General features: G+C 45.2%; 1 protein-coding gene across 3 annotated transcripts in view; it reads right to left on the bottom strand.

The window, feature by feature from the left end:
- LOC146775765 (tubulin polymerization-promoting protein family member 3-like) overlaps positions 1 to 21,423 on the bottom strand; it is a 251,814-nt gene that overhangs the window by 158,013 nt on the left and 72,378 nt on the right. Inside the window, exon 1 of one of the 3 annotated variants that reach the window (XM_085638850.1) lies at positions 10,296 to 10,561. The exons of 1 other annotated variant lie outside the window; for it this stretch is intronic. The gene's annotated coding sequence lies outside the window, so the exon portion shown is untranslated. Of the gene's footprint in view, positions 1 to 10,243; positions 10,562 to 21,423 lie in introns of those variants that run through there. One more of the 3 variants, XM_085638851.1, reaches the window with a different exon arrangement.

The following is a 21,423-nucleotide window of genomic DNA, read 5'->3' as shown; positions in this document are numbered from 1 at the left end:
TGAGGAAACATTCCCTATGCAATCAATGTCCCTTACGAACATTAGCTGTAACTACAAAATTAAACAAGGGCACGCCTCTGAGATGGAGCATGTAAGCAAGTGTACACCTCCAATGCTTACGTATATGTTTGTTCTATTTAACAAGGCATAATAGGGAAATAGGTCAAAACTGATAAAAATGCATGTTTGAAACCCGTTCATGAACTCCCTTATATTGCAGATTGACAGTCTTGGCGTAATTCTATGATGAATTGAAATAATTAGAGAGTAGAAAATTACTTACTTAATTTAAAAGTGCTGTACATGTGTTCAGAAAATGCACTTGAAAATGAACGCGTAGTAGGAGCTTGGTGTCTACAGATATTTCCTTGTTCTCATGTTCACTGAGGTACCCCAGGGGCACTTCCAAGCCCCATTCCTGTTTTTCCCTATTCTTGGTCTAGTCTTTTTGCATGAGGAAAAGATCCTCATGCAATCAAGGTCACTTACGAATAAAGTGAAGTTGTTAAATTATTTTCGGTACTGGACGCATACTATTCTCCTCACGCTTCGGTGCTTACACGAGGAGTCACATTCTTAATTCAATTGGGATGTTGGTAAGAGTTTATCAGAGCTACTTGGTGGGAGTTGTGCTTTCATTTTTCAAGGGAGCTGGAAAACGTCCCGGGCGCCACTGCACATGTTCACATTTCAGCAGCGCTGACTCATTGTTTGCTTCTGATAAGGTGAAATAAGGGGGAATCATATCAATGGGATATTAACATGGGGCCTGCTGAGGTCCCCTGCACCGGGTTTACATTTCTGTATGCATGTGGAGGTTTCCACTGTGTGCCCATTTCTGTTAACAGTCTGTCCCCGCACATCAGGGCAGGAGGGGTCCCTCTCCATAGCTGGTCCGAGAAGTGCATTGACTGACGTGAGTATATCTACTGATTGCGCACATAGGCGGCTTATTCAGGCCAAAGCGCTAAAGAAACAACCCCACTCTCTTGCCAGCACGCTTTCTTGATTGTTAACTTTTTTCACTTTAAGCCCAGACATTGCATATTTGTTTATGCTTGATTAACACCAAACTAAAATGGCAAGGGATGTATTCGAGTACTGCCCACTTGCCGCCATTTCGTTTGTTGTGATGCAGTAAGTGTGTGCGCAATATGCTACCAGTGTTATGGGTGCCTTTAATGAACTACTATGAAAAGTGGTAATTTATGTTATTTCTATTAATAATTTTCAGTTGATAACTTTACGTACCCATTTGCTGCCTGGTTATTTCTCCTCAGCTGTAAAATTGAATTTCCCTTTTAAAAAGTCAATTTTCTAGAACCTATATAAAACATTTTTGATTGGACTACTGGAACTGCCAGTGGGGTTCGTAAGAGTCACTACTCGACAGTGCGTTGATTCCTCTCAGTCGTAGGTAGCAAGGATAGATCGTCTAACACCCCAAAGAAAAGTTTAGTTTTAACCCAGATGAAAAGATACCCTTTGCATATGCAGGTAAGTCAGTGAAAAAAGTATGAAAAAACAAGGGTTTCATTTGAGGTAGGCAGCATAGGTATCTTCTGCTATACCGAGCAGAATAGCTAGTTTTGTCCCTTGATGTATTGCAAACAAGATAAAATGTCATGAGGTGGAGTAGTGCTGCCCTTAGGGTGAAACATCTAGAGATACTGTTGCAACACCCTGGCAATACTCGCACCTCAAAGATGGTCCTGGAAGACGGTGGGGTGTTTCAGTCCATTCGGCGGAATGTCCGCAGGCAAATCGTATTTGTTTGACAATGGAGGTCAATAAGATTAGCTGAGACACTGTGGAGGTTCAGTCTATGTAATTAACAGCTCTTTAAAAAATATGAATTTTCTTCTGCATTTAAGCAAATCGAATTGATCACAATGCAAGTGTTTCAGATTAACTGAACTCCTAAATCCCACTTGACTTCCTAAATTAACTTTTGGGCCATTTCCTTGCGAATTACACTGATAGTCACAACACATGGTTAGCTGCACCATAAGAAGCATGACACCACCTTAAACAGCTTCTAAGATTGTGGACTTCCAGACTATTTCTGGTGTTGTGGGGGTGGCGCATGGAGGGCTCAGTTATAATGAAAGTAAGGTTCAAACAAGTCTGACTTGAAAGTGACTTTTGCAAGTGTAATTAACCCCTTCAGCGCGGCGCGGATTTCCGCGCCACGCTGAAGGTTCCGTGCGCGGGCGGGGCCATGACGGAACGGTTCCGTCATAAGCACAGCCCAACCGACGTGCATGACGGAACCGTTCCGTCATGCGCGTCGAACGGGTTAAAGATGCAGATGTCCGGATTGTTTACAAACACAATTGAGTATGATGTATTTGTGTATTAAAAACTCATTAACAAGATCCCCTCTTAGTTAATATATCTAGACGGTTCGTCCTGCATGAATCCTGCAGGACCAAAAATTAAACAAGCATTGGCATAGCCAATAGGTCTCGCCTTTGGAACCTTATAAGTGTTTAGTTATCCAGCACAATATCCTTGGTGCAACAACATCAAGTGTTGTATTGATAAACACTTATAAGGTCCCAAATGCGAGACCTATTGGCTATGCCAATGCTTGTTAATAGTAGGCGGTGGTCTGTGGTACACTACCTGCTCTTAAAAAATATGTGTTTCAATATTCACAAAGCCAAAGGGGTCCCACGAAGGCCCCCTTATCATTTGGGAATGGTTAACATATCCTTTGAGGTGTCTATAAAATATGAATGTTTTGCGACCGCAATTTGGTCGTAAAATATTCAAACTTACCACTGCGTTTCTGTGTTTGGACAGGACTGCCAAAACACGTCCCTTCCAAATACCGAATCGCTAAACACAAATTGCGATTCGGTACATGTTACTGAATCTCAATGTGTGCTTTCTACATATGGAAAAGCCCGATGCTGCAAATCAGGTTTTTTCTGACAGCAAAACTACTTTGTCAAATGGCCCATTGTTTCTGCAAACTATTTCCATGCAAAGGCAAACTCACAGTTAATCTGTGTGGTAACCCAGCTAAATATTCCAGTAATTAATGTAAATTCAAATTAAACATTTGAATGAAGGCATTACTGCCTATGGCTGCTTTTATATGTTGAGAGGCAAAAATAATAAGATAGTGAAAGGAGATAGAGACCTGCAGTACCAAACAAAATCAATACTGCTGACACAAAACAGTTTAAGTGATACAACCTACAGATGACAAGAAACACGCAGGTAAATAGCCTGAGCAATAATCCGATTTGCTAAGGAAATATAGCAAAACCTGTGCTGGTGCTTAAGAATTCGGGGCCAGACGTACTTGGGGAAGGCTTTGCGATTATCAAATAGCGATTTTTTGTGATTCGCTATTTGGTAATTGCAAACACCCATGTACAAATGTGTGTTTCACACATATTGAGAGTCTCAATAGGTCGCAAATTGACCTACCTCATTAATATTCATGTGGTAGGTCTCGGTGTGTGACCCATTGGGAATCGCAAAAATCACAAGGATTGTGGCCTGCCGGGGTCAGCAAGTCTGTAATTGCTTTTCAACAAAGCAATGTTTTTTTTTAATGCAGGCCATGTCCTTAAAGGAAACGGGACGCGTTTCAAAAATTACATTTTTTTTTTTCTTCATTGGGTTACCACCTACTTGAAGTTGGTGATAAAATGCGTATGTTTTTCGACCACATTTCAGTTGTAAAACATTAAGACACACCACTGCGATTCGGTATTAGGAAGGGACGTCCTTAACACGCCTCTTCGTAACACTGAATGGTAAACTCAATTTGCGATTCGGTAATAGGTTACCGAATCGCATAATAGTGCTTTGTACATAAAAAAATGCTTTTTTGCCATCCCAAAGTGCCCGATTCTGTAAATCTGGACATTCGTGACCTCAAAAAAGCTTTGTACGTCTGGCTCCAAGTGAACAAATGAAGGAATCTCATGGAAAATCTCAAAATATAAAGATGTACTTTTACGAAAGAATGCCAAAATACTTTTCTATATGATATTTAATAAGAAACTTAACGTAATTACATTGTGGTTGCTGAATCCCTTTGTAGGTTTCTTAGAACAGACAAAATACTTCTCAACGAGTCGTGTTAAACAACAATACCATGACTGCAGAGGTCAAAACACAGTTCAGATGCATTAAAGTTTCATGAATAACGCCAATATGGACATAAGGGAGTTAACCTAAATTGTTAACCTTCTCTCTGATGCCAATGTTTACTTTAAATATAACATGAGCGAAATAAATAAATGTACTCCCTGAGCAAATCATGCTTCTGGCTGATATGCTGGCATTTATTTCTATTGAACTTGCAATCAGTTCCTTGTTAGACTATCCCTCTGTCAAAGCGTTGCTCTTCCTGGTTTTTAATGCAATTGAGGTCTTCTGGGGAGCTGTAATTATGTTGCAGGACAGGAAGCTTAGCCTGGTCTAAAATCTGCAGACTCCATGGAAAGCAAAAAAAAAGCTCTCACTGCAAATGGCAGTATCAGATGAAAATCTTAGCTCCATTAAAAAATCGAAAACATATAAGGTTAAGGGTAAACACAAATATTGCCCTTTCTCCAGGTTTTGATTTATGATTTAAACCTTGTAGAGATCTCTAGTGGGAAAACATTGCACTTTACCTACAGACAATGAATTGTTGTACTGCACTGAATTCTCGAGGCACTACACACACACACACATTTTCACTCTCTTGCATTCCCTCTCTTCTGTCCTATACCAGCATCTTCAGCACAGAAGCCTGTCTTTTATAAGCTAGACTGATAGAATGCATCCCACTGTCTTAAATTCTGATTGGCTGTTGCTAACCAATTAGTTTAAAATAGTGTTTCAGAATACTGAATGTGTGTTGTGGTGACTGAGAGGTGAGGAATAAGATTGATTGATGAAGATTGAGGCATACGGAATAAAAATGAGGGATGAGGAATAAAAATGAGGAACAAAGAATAAGAAATAGGGATGCAGGATGAGGAATATGCATAAGGGGTGAGGAACAAAGAATAGAAAAGAGGTTTCAGGGCTGCTGAATGAGGAATTCCAATGAGGGCTGAGGGGTGGTGAATTAATTAGAATGAGGGATGAAGAATATGAGGTATGGGGTGATGGGTGAAGTATCAGAATGGAATAGGAAGAATGGGGCTGAGACATATGAATGAGTGATTAAGAATAAGAGTGATACATGATGAGCAATAAGGAATGGGAATAAAAGATAATGAATATTAACTGAGAAGTAAGAGTGGAGGCTGAAGGATGAGGTTTGATGGATGAGAAGAAGGCATGAGGAGTGATTGATGAGAGATGAGAAGTAAGAAATGAGATATGCGAGTGATGGAATAGAGATGATTATTAGAAGTAGGAATGCAATGTGAGGAATGAAGGGTGATGGACGAGAAGTAGGGATGAAAAGTGATTGATGAGAATTCAGAATTAAGGTATGAGAGTGATGGAAGACGGATGATTATTAGACATAGTAATGCAAAGTGAGGACTGATGGGTGCTGGACGAGAAGTCAGGGTGAGGAGTGATTGATGAGAGATGGGAAGTAAGAAATGAGGTACAAGAGTATTGGAAGAGGATTGAAACGTAGGGATAAGAATCGAGGAGTCATGATGATGGATAACGGATGATGGATGAGGATGTTATAATAAATGTAGAAAATGAAGAAATCCCATACATGGCAATACAGGCATCAGCTGAAAGCCACGTGCAGATGTGTGTATTAAAGGAGAAATATAGGCCTAAGCTATCTGCCATAGTGGAATATAAGAGCAATACAAAATGGAGTCAGGTTCCGCGGGGAGATAAATAGATGTGAGCTTCAGTAGAGTAGACAAATATAATTGGACATAGCAGGGAGAGAAAGTTACAGGCCCACTTTGTGAGAACAAGCCTTTACGAAAATATGTAGCTATGGTAGTGCAGAGGCACCGACTAGGTGGGAGATTAGGCCTTGTAGAGCAGTAGTCATGTAGGGAGTAGAGCATGGCTAGATTTCAAAGAGACGCATCAAGGACAACCGGTCGTACAAGCAGTAGTGTAGATACACAGCTAGCTAACACGTGCACATTAATCGCATTCCTTAGACATGGGATTTGCTGTTTTTATAGAAAGTATACATTTACTATAGTGTGCGTGAGCAGATGTGTTATCAATATGCAAAGTATGTGACATATTTATGCTTTAAAAAAACATATAAAAGAAACTGGCCGCTTACTGTAAGTTGAAGCTCCGATTCCAGTTCCCGAGAGCTGGCTGACCTTCCACGTATGCGGATATTAAACGTTATACTATATTGCCAGCAGGAGTTGTGCCGTCTATTCTTTCAACCGGCAACAAGAGGTGATGGATGAGAGATGGGAAGTGAGGAGTGAGGTATGAGAGTGATGGAAGAGGGATGATTATTAGAAGTAGGAATGCAAAGTGAGGAATGAGGAGTGATGGTTGATGGATGATGGATGAGAAGTAGGGATGAGGAGTGACTGCTGAGAGATGAGAAGTGAGAAAAGAGATACAAGAGTATGGAAGAGGATTGAAACGTAGGGATACGAAATGAGAAGTGATGACAATGGATATGGGATGATGGGTGAGAAGAAGGGATACAGAGTGATGGATGAGAGATGAGAAGTGAGGAACAAGGTATGCGAGTGAGCGTGACTATTTTCCTGTGGAAACTTCCGGATCTTGGATCTGCCTGGCCGATTGGCATATTATATTTGTATCGCTCCTTGCTCATTCCTTATTGCCTGTTATTTTCTCTTTTTTCCTGTGTGTATGACTTGACTGCTAGATGTACAGCGCTCTGATACGCTGATGGGTCATGTTCGCGCTATATAAGACTTCTCAAATAAATAAATTGAAGAGGGATGCTTACTAGAAGTAGGAATGAGAAATGAGTAGTGATGGTTGATGGACAATAAGTAGGGGATGAGGAGTGAGTGATAAGTGAGAAATAAGGTATGAGAGTGATGGAAGAGGGGTGATTATTAGAAGTAGGAATGCAAAGTGAGGGATGAGAAATAGGGATGAGGAGTGATGGATGAGAGATGAGAAGTGAGAAATAAGGTATGAGAGTGATGGAAGAGGGGTGATTATTAGAAGTAGGAATGCAAAGTGAGGGATGAGAAATAGGGATGAGGAGTGATGGATGAGAGATGAGAAGTGAGAAATAAGGTATGAGAGTGATGGAAGAGGGGTGATTATTAGAAGTAGGAATGCAAAGTGAGGGATGAGAAATAGGGATGAGGAGTGATGGATGAGAGATGAGAAGTGAGAAATAAGGTATGAGAGTGATGGAAGAGGGATGATTATTAGAAATAGGAATGCAAAGTGAGGGATGAGAAATAGGGATGAGGAGTGATGGATGAGAGATGAGAAGTGAGAAATAAGGTATGAGAGTGATGGAAGAGGGATGATTATTAGAAGTAGGAATGCAAAGTGAGGGATGAGAAATAGGGATGAGGAGTGATGGATGAGAGATGAGAAGTGAGAAATAAGGTATGAGAGTGATGGAAGAGGGATGATTATTAGAAATAGGAATGCAAAGTGAGGGATGAGAAATAGGGATGAGGAGTGATGGATGAGAGATGAGAAGTGAGAAATAAGGTATGAGAGTGATGGAAGAGGGGTGATTATTAGAAGTAGGAATGCAAAGTGAGGGATGAGAAATAGGGATGAGGAGTGATGGATGAGAGATGAGAAGTGAGAAATAAGGTATGAGAGTGATGGAAGAGGGATGATTATTAGAAATAGGAATGCAAAGTGAGGGATGAGAAATAGGGATGAGGAGTGATGGATGAGAGATGAGAAGTGAGAAATAAGGTATGAGAGTGATGGAAGAGGGATGATTATTAGAAATAGGAATGCAAAGTGAGGGATGAGAAATAGGGATGAGGAGTGATGGATGAGAGATGAGAAGTGAGAAATAAGGTATGAGAGTGATGGAAGAGGGATGATTATTAGAAATAGGAATGCAAAGTGAGGGATGAGAAATAGGGATGAGGAGTGATGGATGAGAGATGAGAAGTGAGAAATAAGGTATGAGAGTGATGGAAGAGGGATGATTATTAGAAACAGGAATGCAACGTGAGGAATCAGGAGTGATGGTTGAGAGATGAGAAATAGCGATGAGCGATGGATGAGAGGTGAGACTTGAGGTATGAGATTTGTGGAAGAGGATGATCGACGTAGGAATGGGAAGTGAGTACTGAGGAGTGATGGTTGAGGGATAAGAAGTAGGAATGAGAAGTGGGGAATAAGGGATGAGTGGCGGGGATGAAGGCTAAGAGGCAGGGATAAGAAGTGAGGGATGGAGGATGAGAAAGGAGAAACGGATAAGCGCTGCATGATTGACGTACACTAGGCAGGAATGTGTTATGGCTGCAGAGATGGTGTGCATGGTCCCTGGTTGGGAAGCAATTAACATGATGTATCAGAAAAAGTGAAAGTATTACAGATTATGATCCTTCATTATTACCTGTAAAGGCCCTCACATATATCTTGTATAAACTCTGGCCCGATGGCTTCATAATAGTACTTCTCTCATTCAGAAATGTGCCTCGTCTATAACTGTTGCCCCCGCCCTCCCACTCCGCGCGGACTAGCAGTCATGCCAATGTTGTGTTCTCCGTTACCCCAGCAACAGCAGTGATGGGAGGCCCAGGCCGCTGATCTCACTGCGGGATCAAGAGGGGGCTAATGTGGGACTGGGATGCTGCAGTTCAGGGTTCGGGACAGCGGGCGGCTGCACCCCGAGATTCCCCTGCTGTTGTGGAGATGTCTTCAGCACTGTTGTGGTGTTGTGTTTAGTTGGTTGGGCTGGTGATGCGTCAGCACAGTACAGAGTTGCTTCTGGGGCGCAGGTGGCGCCGACATTGGTGGGGGCCAACAGAGCGGCTGACAGGGGACTGCTGCCAAGTTATTTCTTTATATAGCGCTGTTTCCAGCTAGTGGGGTAACTGTTGAGGGCGGCATAGAAGGGTTCACATACAAGCGACAGTATGTTTTATGGCACGTTACTGAAGCTCTACACACTGGAGCTTTCGAGTTTTGAAAGAAGTTAGACTGCGGGAGTTTGAGGCGCGCCTTCTCCACGACGGTATAAACTCGGCTCATGAGTCAGGAGTACAGGGGCAGAGGCCGCGATCACTGTTAACGCGTCTCTGCCCTTTTACTCCTATTATGAGTTTACACCTCTTGAAGTGGGTGAAAACTGTGCGGATTTGAATTACCCTGCGCTATTCTGCGTGGTATTCTCTTTACCGAAGGGTTTAAGGCAGACATGTCCCACCTGCTCAAGCCCCTCACAGTCTTGGGAATGCGAGCGCCACACGGTCTGTACCCAAGCGCCTCACGCATTCTGAGCCCGAAGCACTCTCCACTGTCTAGCGCCTACGCTCACAGTGCATATGCCCCCAAAGCTCCTCGAAGGCTAAGTGACCCGTCACGCAGTCTGTGTGCCCGAAACAAGCTCCTTAGTCTGCGTGCCTTAACTAGAAGGGCAGTCCGCGTCCCAACTCCTCGAAGTGTATGTTCTCACGAGCCCATACGCCCAAGCTTCAGCCTGTTACCGATCCTATGTCGATGAAATGCGGAGCGTTAAGTTGAGGTGCGGGGAGCAAAGGGCTGGTACTCGCGCCTCTCGTGCATATGACTGCCAGAAAATGGATGTTATTAATATCCCCGGCTCGCCTCTCCTCGGAAACCATGACTGTGAATTATCCACAGACCGGAACGTGGACGCCCAGCACGTTATTTACATTTTAACATTCGCAGCTGTTTCCATTACATCTATTCCAAACCCAACTCTTGTCTGTCCTGAAAATCACCCTTGAAAAATTGTGGAAGTGCCGGTCCCACTGCCACCTCAACCAACACTCGTCCCGTGCCTGCTGCACGCCAGGATACGGGTCTCACGCCCGGACAGGCTCCTGCAGAACACGAACATTTCATTCCAAAGTCCACAACCGAATTGGTTGACCAGCTCTTTCTGATCCTAAAAGGACAGCGCTTGCACAACAGCAACGTGTTCTTGATATAGATTTTACCTCCAATCTTTTCTGATTGCAGATCTGCAAAAACATGTATTCATTAGCTGAGATTTAAATCTAAGATCGGAAGTTTAATTAATCTCGGACGTCTGCAGTCGATGCGTTATCGCATTCAGCAAGTGCGGTAAAACATCAACAAAGGTTGGGAAACGCCGCACGCCGAGTATAGCGCCTACCTCTGATTCCCTCGGAACGGCGCTGGGCGGTGGATGCCTGCACGGCGCTTACCTCTCTTTCGCTGTGCGAATCTCAGCAGCCAAGCCCTGCTCCCGCCTAGTCTCCAGAATGAACGGCTGCTATAAACGCTGCGGGGCTATTATCTTCTGTTTATGCCTGTATCCATAGAGACATCCTGTTAAACATCTAGGGAGTGCAACATCAGCGCTCTAGCGTAGCGGGAGTAGCCAAGGTCATTGACCAAGCCCAAATCTTGTAGCCTCCTCGCCAGAGACCTTTGGGACGCGCCTTGTTATTGCTTCCCGATCAAGTAATGCTGCGCCTCGACGAGGGGCTGCGAGAAGCTTCTCTCTGCCCTCCTACATTCTGTAACCCTTCCCTGTCTGCAGCCGATGCCGGCCTGCACGCACATGGAGAGCGGGGGCTGCTGCTTATCTGAGAGACACGGACCGCGCACTGTCTGCTTTCTGTGCGTCAGCCATAGGTGCTACTACACCCAGCTTGGTCCAACCATTTTGGGATTTGAAGATAGGACATGAGAGTTTGCCAGGAGGTGCTCCGCCGTCAGGCTTATCATGACGACTCTTCCTGTAGGGAACACCACCCTGCTCGGACCCCGGTCTAGGCATCTGCTGCCTTCAAATTGCCTGTCGGGAAAAGCGAGGTGGGATTAAATGGTGCTACTAGGGAAGCAGGGTATTGTGCAGGGAACGAGGACATGGGGTACGGAAAGAGGAACCTAAGTCATCCAATACTGGGAAGTCCCAGCTCCAAGCAACTCCTTAATAAGACCGTCAGCCACTAAGGCCCACTTACGAACGGTCATTGGCACGCGCAATTCACTCTGCCCAATCACAAATGGCGCAGTGTTTTTTGCACTGGGTCTTCCCTGGTGCAGGAACACCAGGCACAATTTTACCCATCGGAAATTCCGAACAGTTACATCGCTTGAGGCCTCGCCTGCAAAAGGAGCCAGCAAGCAGCCAGGCATCGTCCTCACTCACATCCCGCCTGTCTGTCTGTCTGTCTCTGGCGAGGAAGAACCATGTAACATTCGTCACCTTTTCTCCTGTCCCTCCTTCACCCTCCCTTACTGTGACCTTTCTTCTCTTTCCCTCCCATGCCCTCTCGACCCTCCTCAATTCAGACCATCAATGGAACCCTTTATGTACTCAGAGCAGGTGGTGAACGTGTGTAATAAACCGCTTGGAACAGGGGATACCACATGGCAATTCCATGTCTACACAGTTATTCCCTATTCTAGAGGATCACTTGAGGCTTCAGCAACAGCTCTCAGACCTCTGGCCCAAACTCCACCCACGATTTTTCTAGGGCACGGGGTATTACTTCTCATTCCGTGAAGTTGGATGCCTCCAACGTTGAAAGACAAATAACTGATGCCTGTACAAAATATAAGGTTATTTGTACACTTAGGCACACGTGCCACTGCAGCCAATGAGTTACAGTGCCTTTGGCTATGTAAGAAATGAGCAACTTATATATACATATATTTTAGAGAGACCCCACCAATTTTTCGATGATGCGCCGTCATTTAGCACTAATAGGGGTTGTCTACATAACATACACAGAACGTTTGCCTCAATACAATGACAAGATGGCAGGCCATGGCAGTGGTGGGCCCACGGAGTTCAAACTGTCCCTAGAGAACAATCTTAGGGGTGTAGAAGCCATTTTCTGTATGCTACCAAATGCAGTAAGCTTCTAGGCCCTGTTAAGTTGACATAATAAACACTGCACACTTGCACCTTTTTCCGCTTCAGAGAAACAGAGAAACAGCTTTAGTAACGCAAGGCTTGCTCAAAAACAAAGATACGTAGCAAGGAAAGATGCTCGCTTAGGCACGTACATTTCAGCATATCCCATTTCTCAATATGTTTTTGGTCATTACTATTATGTTGCAACTATTAACTAGAAAAGCACCAGACTTATATCTTACATTACAGTGGAAAGTCACAGAAGCTGCCCACTTGGGTCACGTGGTCGGCAACAGTACATTTCACACCTTAAATGGTATATACCTGTTTAGGCCCTTGTTAATTGGTCAAATGAACTATGCTTAATTTGTGCCACGTATGTTATGATGCTACATCCTCTGCGGGTTGGACCTATAAAAGCTGTCAGGCATGTCTCCTCTTTGGACATTCAGTGACTTTGCTGATGTCTCCGTGCTGCACGTTAATCTGTTTGTTGGTCTCCAATAAACTCTGCTATCATATGTGCTGACTGAGAGTCGTATGTGTGGAATCATTTCTTATTTCTTATTTCAGCTTCTACATTGGCATATTTACTAAGAAGTGACGGAGTGCGGCGTTGGCCTTCCTGGCTTAACGCCTCACTCCACCACTTCTGAAACGCAGGGCTGCACCATATTCACAATAATATGGTGCAGCCCTGCGTTTCCCCCTGCGCTGGCGCTAAATTTAGCAGCTTAGCGCCAACGAAGACACCCTTTCCATTATAGTACAAGGGTGTCTGCGTTGAGGAGAAGATTGTTTATGTGCAGGAAGATCTCCCTTTAAATGGCGTTTTATAACTTCTATGTGTGCTACTTAATGCAGCACACACAGAAATTGCAAAACAATTTTTTAAAATCATAGTTTATCTGCAGGAAGGAACACCTTCCTGCACATAAACATCAATGACGTTTTGCTGTTACTATGTGTGCACACATGGAAACAGCGAAAACTAGGAGAAATTAAACATTTCTCCAAGTTTCCCCAGGTTAAGATCACGTTTTTCCTGGTCTCAATTTTGGTGCTGCCTCCTATTTACGCCACCATTGTAAATTGGGGGCAGCGTCAAATCAAGGAGTGTTGCGGTGGAACGCCCATCGCAACACCCATTGCCCTTCCCTTTCACGCTAAGTATAGCGCGAAAGGGTGCCTTATTTACAAGGCAGCGTTAAGCCATGCTAAGTGGCTTAAAGCTGCCTTGTAAATAAGGGGAGGCCCCTATCACAACGAAAACGTCATGAAAAGTCACGTAGTGACAATGGGGGCGTGCTCACTACGCCACTGGAGTCAAGCTATCCTGGCTGATGACGGCTGATAGCCAGAAACCGGTCCTAGGATGCTTCATTCCGGTCCAGGGAAGACATGGCTTGGCAGTTCGGGCTGGACTGTTCCCATGAGGCACAGGGTCAAGACTGATTTGCATATGGCCATGTCTAAACTGGGGTGGCGTAGTGGGCAAAAGAACGATGGATTTAACCCAGATCTCTTGACTGGGGGAGAATGTCTGCATTGTCAGCATTCTGTCCATCATTTGTTTGTTGTAACGCTTTTCGCCCTAAGTGGGATGGGTATTCCCAGACGTGGGACCCGTGCTCACTACGCCACTGGAGTCAAGCTATCCTGGCTGATGACGGCTGATAGCCAGAAACCGGTCCTAGGATGCTTGATTCCGGTCCAGGGAAGACATGGCTTGGCAGTTCGGGCTGGACTGTTCCCATGAGGCACAGGGTCAAGACTGATTTGCATATGGCCATGTCTAAACTGGGGTGGCGTAGTGGGCAAAAGAACGATGGATTTAACCCAGATCTCTTGACTGGGGGAGAATGTCTGCATTGACAGCATTCCGTCCATAATTTGTTTGTTGTAAGGCTTGTAAATATGCCCTTTAGTTTTATAGAGGTGCAGATTTACGCTGGTATATTTCTCTCTAGCACCGCCTCCTTTTCTCCCCCCCGCCTAAGTCATTCCGCTAGCAGCAGCGCGTCACCTTCGATCGCGCTCCCCGCTTCCTTGGATACTTTCCATCACCCGGGCTCCGTATACCCTATCTTTGCATAACAAAAACGGACCGGACTTGGCTCCACTTCCTTGCGATTCCACGGGACGCATGCCTCCACCCTGGCACCTCCCACCATTGACCTCATTGAATCCCTTTCATTCCCCCTGCCCTCTCTGATATGCGGCCAGCTTAGTTCAACATTCTGGGCAGCTCTAGTCTTACTGATTTCGGGATCTGCACATACCTGTTTACTCCGCCCTTAGTTTCACGCAGCCATCATTTCCTTAATCTTTATCTCAGCGCACATACTCCCGCTAACTTGACACATTTTTTTTTAAACGTGTCCTCGTCACCCCCCTATGTGGTTGAACACATACTTTTACCACATTTACACCGAATCCAGAGCGGACAAGTACCCCCCCACTTTTTCCTTAATGCTACCTGCTGCTGTGTGTTAATAGACCACCATAGACTATACTATCGACAGGACCGTGCACGTTAGGCACTGTCAATGTTTATTACTATCGTATTTTTCACAACCACTGTTTGATTCCACACTCAATCAAGGTGGATTCTTGTCCCTTCTCTGTCTCCAACAGGTTCAGTTTTGTTGAGAACACGGACAACACGTGTCTCGGACGCAGAGACGTCTTACATAACCTGACAACAGATGACGTGGTAGTATAGGGTGTCTTTCCCTGACTCCCACTAGTACCTTTTTTATACACACGGTCCTGATGAAGCGCACTAGGATCCATTAGGGACCATTGTACTGCACGAAACATGTCGACCACCACTTATCTTTAGCACATCACACACTTTTATTCACGGCTTGAGAACAGGTGGGAACACACTAGTCCCTCCCTTTTATTCAGTCCAAAGGAGAGTCTCCAAACAATATTATCCTTTTAATTTACCTTGAGGACCCTTTATTAAACTTATTTAGGTACCAAGAGGTAATTTTAATATCACCCACACTCACCACTTTGGCCCACACACCCACATGCACAAATACGGCACCTCCTTAAAAGATCTCCAACAAAGAGCCCTCTTGAAGGGCCCGTGAGGGACTGCAGCGCCACCCCCACAAGGAGCACCACCCAGTGATGTGAGGGCACAAAAGAAAATAGGAGGTATACCCCCCACCTCTAGCACACTCACCGTCTTTTGGGAGACATTGACAATTGACTCACAACCATAGTTAGGTTGGTGAGCATTTGTTATTTTTTTCCCCCTATAATTTTTTTCCCTTTAGGAACTGTTACCACTATGTTATAACTTAATAATTGAGCTGCACCTTGCAATGGATTTTAATTGTTTACAGGGTAAACAGCAGTTCATCTGGTAAAATATAAAGAGTGAAAAATAGGTATCAAGGAAAACTATACATTTCCGAAATGGGAACAAGATATGGAGCTTAGAAGCAGTGGTTATATGCACATCTCTGAATTTGTGGATACCCATCGTAGCATGTGAATTAGAGGGCATTTTTCAAAATGATTTTTTTTTTCACACGGTCTTACATTTGGAAGGCAAAAATGCATAGAAAGATGATTAATAATATCCCTTGTTCTACTGTTCTGTGTTCCCCTAAGTATCCTGATAAAATGGTACATCACTTGTGTGGGTAGGCCTAGTGCCAGCAGCAGGAAACCTCCCAAAACACAACATGGACAAATCAAATTTTTCCACTGAAAACTGACCTTTTTTTGCAATGTGCCTAGCTGTGGAGTTTGGGCCGTAGCTCAGTCGGCACCTAGGGAAATCTAGTAAACCTGTATATTTTTGCACACTAGACATTCAGGGAAATCTTGGATTGGGTGACTTGTGTAGCACTCGCCAGGTTCTGTTACCCAGAATCCCTTGCAAACCTAAAAAATGGTCTAAAAAACACATTTTCCTCACATTTCTGTGATGGAAATCTCTGGAATCTGAGGCAACCCAGCATTCTCCAAAGTCTACAGATAAAAATGATACCTCACTTTTGTGGGTAGGCCTAGTGTCCGCGACAGGAAACGGCCCAAAATGCAAAGTGGACACATCACATTTTTCCACTGAAAACTGATCCTTTTTTTTGCAATGTGCCTAGCTGTGGATTTTGGGCCCTAGCTCAGCGGGCACCTTGGGAAACCTCGGTATAGAAAACAATGGTCCTAGACTAATTGCCTTAGGAAGGTATTCATTAAGTCAAAATCTATGAACGTGATACACATATAACTCAAGTTACATCATAAGTGTACCCCAGTAGTTTCTCGATTCAATTAAGTATATCCTCAAAAAGACACACAAGCACCATAAATAGCTTCAATAGTGACAATTTAATTTCACAGTTAGTATAACAGATCACTGTAGGGAATGTTTCAAAACAGAAAAGAGGGTTGCTCAAGGGGGAGTGTGGAAAAAGGATTGTGCTCGTGAGGATAGAACAGAGGTATAGGGAGGGAAATCAGAGAGTAGTTAAAACAATCAATTACACATAGTAATGTCCTTAGTAAACTGGTCGTGGTTTACAGTAGCACCAGTTTGACAATGTGGCCTGTCTCCCATGGATTCGAAAGTACTTTTCTGGTTCTTGATGTTGTACAGAGTATAATCTTCTGTAAAGAGGTAGGAATCGGGTGAAGTAGGGTACAGGCCCACTAGGGGAAAATGTCGACGTTTCGGCCCTGGTGCATAGAGGGTGGTTTGTAACCTCTGCAGGCGGGTCTTCCTCAGGACGGGGATGGGGGAACAATCTGTATCAAGGCGGTCAGGGTTACAGCCCCTCAGGTGGCGGTCCGCATAATTGTAGCGGTGAATTAGAATAGGTATTGAAATACAATGTGCAGTTTTCAGGACAGCAGTGTCGTTTGAATCCTAACACTGGTGATCAGCGCTGTACTCCTCCAGTGACTGAAGGAATACAGCGCTGATCACCGGGGCTGCGCTATGGAGGCTTACTAAGTTGCCTTAATCCACCAGTGTTAGGATTCAATCGACACTGCTGTCCTGAAAACTGCACATTGTATTTCAATACCTACTCTAATTCACCAGATCGACGAATAGCATATGCTGCTTCAAAAGTACACGGTGCATAGGGGTTCGGGTTGCACGGTCCCCACGAGGTATACGGGTCTCAGGATTGCTGAGAGAACTGATCGACCTCATGGACGCTCGGGAACCCACCTCCTGTGTTGCAGAAATGTTCGGCGTCCTCAGGAGCTCGGGAGATGCAAACCGGTCAGATGCGTTAAAGGTGCCTGCCTTGCAGGGGAGTAACCCCTTTACTCCAAGGGAGGTTCTTCAGTCATCCAGCGTAGATCGTCAAAGTACTTGGTTTCTGTAGCAGAGTTTATTCCAGGTAAAATCTAAAGTCCTGTAGTCAGGGGTTCCTACTTTATACCCAAGGAAGGGGTGAGATAAACTCTGGGGACCCACCTATGGGAGGGTCCGGGCAGAGGGGTGGCTACACCCATGTCCTTTGTCCAGTTTTGCGCCAGAGCAGGAGCAAATGGCTCCTGCAACCAGTTTGAACTGGACTATGCACAGGGACACTAAATGTGCCCCCAGTGCAGACTTCAAACACTCTCAGAGTGCACCTACCCAGCCCCAATACACAAAATCCTGTCTGGGAGGTGGTCACACCTCCCTGTGACAGGAAACCTATTGTCAAGCCTTCCCTTGCTCGAGTTTGGCTCAGCAGCAGGACGGCAGACTCGTGTCTGTGGCTGGCAGCATCCATGTTGTGATGCCCAGGTCGAGAAAGTTGGTCCCGGGTGAACCGGTGTTTCACTTAAGTCCCTCAAGAAGGATGGAATCATACCCCCCCACCCCAGTTATTGGTGGGGAGGTATGATTCCAAGGTGTTTGACACCAAACACAACATGTTTCTAAGCAGCGGTTTTAAAGTTAGCATTTACCTCAAGGTTATAATGGACTTAAATATATATGGTTGGCTGCATCACAAACAACCCCGGAAAATAGGTTCCGAAGGCTGCAGAGGGGTTCTGCTCATGCAGGGGCACCCTCTCAGGATTGATAAGGCCTGCCATAGGGGTGACTGATAGGTTTATATGTGCAGTGATTTAGAATAGATATAGTAAACCTATATCTAAGTAAGGGGTGCATGCACCACCTTACACAGGCTGCAGTAGCAGACCTGTGGTGTCAGTTTGAATGGTCTCTCATGGGTGGCATAATATATACTGCAGCCCCTGGGAGGCCTCTGGGGTACCTATGCCCTTGGTACATAGTGTACCATATACTAGGGACTGATAAGGGTACCTCAGTAGCCAATCTGGAGTGTATCTAAAGTATATGCAATCAATTTAGAGGAGAAAGCAGCTAGACTGGGGTCCTGAATAGCAGGATCCCAAAGTCAAAAACAGTGATACATCAGCAAAAAGTGGGGGTAACCATAATAAGCAGATCCTCCTCTCCTACACCCCCTCCCCAAAATGTAAGGACATTAAACTAACCTTGACCAGTTGAGTCTTCATGTTCTAAGTGGAAATATCTGGAGAGTCTATCTGCATGGGCATGGTTACTTCCAGGTCTATGTTCCACTGTATAGTCCATCCCCTGTAGGGAAATGGACCACCTCAAAAGTTTGGGATTTTCACCCTTCATCTGTTTTAGCCATAAGAGGGGTTTATGGTCTGTCTGAACAATGAAGTGAGTGCCAAACAAGTATGGTCTCAGCTTCTTCAAGGCCCAAACCACAGCAAGGGCTTCCCTCTCAATAGCTGACCAACGGGGGGGGGGGGAGGGGGGGTCAGCCTTCTGCTAATAAAAGCTGCTGGCTGATCCCGACCCTCTTCATTCAGTTGTGATAAGACAGCCCCTACCCCCAACCCAACTCAGATGCATCAGTTTGAACAATGAATTGTTTGGAATAGTCAGGACTTTGCAGAATGGGAACAGTGCACATGATCTGCTTCAGGTCATCAAATTCCTTTTGATAGCTAAATGTCCACTGAATTTTCTTAGGCATTTTCTTGGAAGTTAAGTCATTCAAAGGGGTAACTATGGATCCATATCCTTTGACAAACCTCCTATAGTACCTAGTCAGGCCCAAGAAAGCTCTGACCTGAGTCTGGGTGGTTGGAGTAACCCAGTCCATGATGGTCTGGATTTTGCTCTGCAATGGTTGAACCTGACCTCCACCCACAAGGTGGCCTAGGTATACAACCTGACTCTACCCTATCTGGCACTTGGTGGCCTTGATAGTGAGGCCTGCTTTATGCAGAGCCTCCAAAACATTTCTCAGGTGGACCAGGTGATCCTCCCAGGTGGAGCTAAAGACAGCAATATTATCTAGATAAGCTGCACTATAGACTTCCAAGCCTGTAAGGACTTTATTCACCAACCTCTGAAAAGTGGCAAGTGCATTCTTCAAACCAAAGGGCATCACCACAAATTGGTAGTGCCCACTACGGGTTGAGAATGCTGTTTTTGGCTTTGCATCCTCAGCTAATCTGATTTGCCAGTAGCCAGCTGTCAGGTCAAATGTACTCAGAAACGGGGCTGAGGCCAAAGTATCTACAAGTTTATCTGCCCTGGGTATTGGATGGGCATCAGTCCTAGTGACTGCATTGAGACCCCTGTAGTCAACACAGAACCTCATCTCTCTCTTGCCTTTCTGGGTGTTAGGTTTTGGTAGCAAGACTACTGGACTAGCCCAAGGGCTATCTGAGGGTTCAATTACTCCCAAATCCAACATTTTCTGGACTTCAGTCCTGATGCAGTCACTGACATGGTCAGGTTGCCTGTAAATCTAAATCTTATTTTTAACAGGCAGACTGTCACCTGTGTCCACTTCATGAGTGCACCAGGTAGTCTGACTTGGAGTCAGTGAGAACATATGTCTAAACTGATTCAGCACTTTTCTGCAATCAGTTTGCTGCTGGTCAGTGAGGCTGGCTGCCAAGGCAACACCATCAACTGAACCATCATCAGGGTTCTGTGAGAGCAGGTCAGGGAGTGGATCACCCTCTTCCTCCTGTCCCTCATCAGTAGCCATGAGCAATACCATGTCTGCCCTGTCAACATATGGTTTGAGCCTGTTCACATGGAGCACCCTATGGGGGCTCCTGGGAGTTCCAAGGTCCACCAGGTAGGTAACCTCTCCCTTCTGCTCAACAATTGTATGAAGGCCACTCCACTTCTGTTGGAGGGCTGCTCGGGCCACAGGCTCCAACACCCATACTTTCTGTCCTGGCTGATAAACAGTCAACACAGCCTTTTGGTCATGCCAGGGCTTTTTGCAATTCCTGGCTAGCCTCAAGGTTTTTTGGATGCCTTCTTCATGTACTCAACCATCCTGGAGTGGAGACCAAGTACATAGTCCACAATATCCTGTTTAGGGGGTTTGAGAGGTAACTCCCATCCCTCCTTCACTAGACATAACATAAAGGACCCCCATCTGGATGTCCAAACAGAAGTTCAAAAGGGTTGTAACCAACCCCCATCTGAGGAACCTCTCTGTAGGCAAAGAGAAAGCAGGGCAAAAGAATGTCCCATCTACGCTTGAGCTTTTCATGGAGACCTTTAATTATGCCCTTGAGGGTTTTGTTGAACCTTTCAACTAACCCACTGCATTGTGGGTGATAAGGGGTGGTACATTTGTAACTTACTCCACACTCCTTCCACATAGCAGTCAAGTAACTAGACATGAAGTTTGCATCTCTGTCTGATACTACCTCCTTAGGAAAACCCACCCTGGAAAAGATTCCCAGGAGGGCTCTAGCCACAACAGGAGCTGTGGTAGTCCTAAGTGGAATGGCTTCTGGGTACTTAGTGGCATGGTCCACCACCACCAGTATAAATCTGTGCCCAGATGCAGTTTGAGGATCCATGAGACCAACAATGTCAATCCCAACCCTCTCAAAGGGAAACCCCGCCACAGGTAGTGGTATCAGGGGGGCCTTTGCAGTACCACCTGCCTTACCACTGGCTTGACAGGTGATACAGGAGCGACAAAACTCATTTGTGGCCTCTGACATGTGTGGCCAATGAAAGTGAGGGACAAGCCAGTCCCAAGTCTTGTTTTGGCCTAGGTGACCTGCTAATGGGATATCGTATGCCAGTGTAAATAGGAAGCTCCTAAACTTCAGAGGTATAACCAACCTCCTGGTAGCACCAGGCTTGGGGTCTCTACTCTCTGAGTACAAAATGCCATCATCCCAGTAGATCCAATGGGACCCACTGACACTCCCAGCAGCCTCAGCAACAGCTTGCTGTCTGAGGAGTGCAAGAGAGGGGCAGCTCAGCAGCTCCTGGCTCAGATCTGCCCTGGAAGGGCCCCTGTCACCAAGAACTCGACCTGATCAGGCTCAAGTTCCTCTGAGACAGTTCCTTCTTCAGGACTAAGATCATCTCCCTCAAGAGACTGATCTGTATTCTGAGGCAGGGGGGAAGACACTGCCTTACCCCTACTGCTCCTTCT

The sequence above is a fragment of the Triturus cristatus genome, chromosome 12 (assembly GCF_964204655.1).
Source record: "Triturus cristatus chromosome 12, aTriCri1.1, whole genome shotgun sequence".
Taxonomy (NCBI): domain Eukaryota; kingdom Metazoa; phylum Chordata; class Amphibia; order Caudata; family Salamandridae; genus Triturus; species Triturus cristatus.
The sequence above is the reverse complement of the archived record's forward strand: the minus strand, read 5'-3'. Positions and strand labels throughout refer to the sequence as shown.